Source organism: Microtus ochrogaster, chromosome 1 (assembly GCF_000317375.1).
Source record: "Microtus ochrogaster isolate Prairie Vole_2 chromosome 1, MicOch1.0, whole genome shotgun sequence".
NCBI lineage: Eukaryota > Metazoa > Chordata > Mammalia > Rodentia > Cricetidae > Microtus > Microtus ochrogaster.
Genome location: NC_022009.1, coordinates 112,684,808 through 112,686,963, shown reverse-complemented (window position 1 = coordinate 112,686,963; position 2,156 = coordinate 112,684,808).

Below are 2,156 nucleotides of genomic sequence, written 5' to 3'. Positions count from 1 at the left end.
TCTCTGTCTCTGTCATTCTCTCTGTTTCTCTTTGTTTCTCTCTCTGTCTCTCTGCCTTTCTTGCTGTCTTTCTGTTTCTGTCTGTCTCTCTTTTCCTCTCTCTGTCTCTCTCTTTGTTTCTCTCTCTGTCTCTTTGTCTTTCTCTGTCCATTTCTGACTGTCTCTCTTTCTCTCCCTCTCTGTGTCTCTCTCTCTGACTCTCTCTCTCTCTCTCTCTCTCTCTCTCTCTCTGTCTTTCTGTCTCTGTTTCTGTCATTCTCTCTGTCTCTTTGTTTCTCTGTCTCTCTGCCTTTCTTGCTGTCTGTCTGTTTCTGTCTGTCTCTCTTTCTTTTCCTTTCTGTCTCTCTCTCTTTTTCTCTCTCTCTTTGTTTCTCTCTCTTTGTCTTTCTCTGTCCGTTTCTGACTGTCTCTCTTTCTCTCCCTCTCTGTGTGTCTCTCTGTCTCTGTCGCTCTCTCTCTGTGTCTCTGTCTCTGTCTTTCTAAACCAGGGGCGGTGTGTGAAATGCTAAACGTACTGCGTAGCTCCAGGCTCAGCAGCATTTCATGTGCTGCATGTTTTAACATTAATTTATCAAAACCCAAACACAGCAACACTGCGTGCTAATGTTGCATAAAGAATATGTTCTGTTGTTGTTGTTTTCTTCTTTCAAAACAGGACCCAGGGAGAATATACAGAACCAACCCAGGCAGCATGCAGACCACTTTGCAAATAAAGTGGGATTTGTTTGCAAGGATTTAAATTGGTAAATTATTTGAATTTCTCCACCCCTGGGTGAATGATTTAGATGGCCTTGACCCCAGCCTGACTGCAGGGATTAATGTGGGGTAATGATTGCTGAGGCTATCATTGCAGCCGGCATCATTAATTATCCTTATTGATTGTAGCTTTCAAAGATAAAGCACTATGCTGACTGGAAAATACCCTCTTCCTGCAAGGTCACGGCTAAAGTAGGGAAGCTAAATAATTGCATTAACAAACAAAGAAATAAAAATAACCTCTCAGAACATTGTGTAATTAAGATCCAATTACGACGTTTGTTCTTGTTTACAAAATGACAGAGTTCTTCTTGTCAAGGCATTTTCCCGAAAATTGCTTCAGTACATGATAATTGCATTATAGTAGGTAACCCGAAAAGAGCATTAAAAGGGGGATCAGTTTCCTTGGATAGCTGCCATGGCTCTTGCTGTCTGACTCACCTACAAAAGTGTGAGAGCCCCAAGGGGCTTGTCTAAAATACTAATGATATGTTAAACGAAGGGGGTTAGATGCAGGAAGTAATAATTGGGTCTCAAATCCTATTTTATTTCTTTTGGATAATGTAATGGAGCTTAGAGAGATCCCAAGGATGTTATCACCCACATCTTCCCCCACCCCCTTTTAACCACATCATTTTCCTTGCTGGAGAAGCCGGGCTCCAAAGCCCTGTTTGGTTGTAAATTTCTCTGGTGACAGGGATCAGCAGCCCATCTTCTCTGCCATCGATCAGGTTTGGAAGTTCAAGACACTTTCTGTTTTAAGCAAGAGGCTTCTGACGGTAGGACCCAAAGCCATGCATGGTTTTCTGTGAAGCGCACCACCCAGCTTTTCCTTTTGCTAAGAGTCTTTGAGGCAGCACTCACGAGGGTCTGATCAGAAAAAGAGTGGGTGGGAGGGATACAGGGTGAGGGGAGCTGGTGTAGAAGGTGGGTTCCACTCTCCAGAGGTCAGCTCAGGAGATAGGGCAGAGAGTCTCTCTTCCGGAGACTTGGTTCTGGTACCAGAAGTGGGGACCATTGGTACAATACTGAACTGTCTTAGGGTGGATTGAGGGTCTTGCAAAGGGTGATGCTTTGTGTATTTTGTTTTCTGTATTTTGGGTTTTTTTTTCATTTTATGGAAAGAGAAAGATCATTCAGGACCCTCATATATTGAGTTGGGGGGAGCACTGAACGTTTTGATTATTTTATTTAATGTCCACACCCAGTTCGTAGAATACCATTGTTCTCATCTTACAGACAGATGGCAAGGCTGAAGTTCAAGAGAGGCTGAGTAACAAACCCAGAACTGACCAGCGGGGGTGCTGAGAGTCATACTTGGGCCATAGTAGCTACAGAATCTTGCGGTTCCAGCCTCCCACAGTGGGTCCAGGAAAGGCCGGCACTTCGGTTCCAGCCTC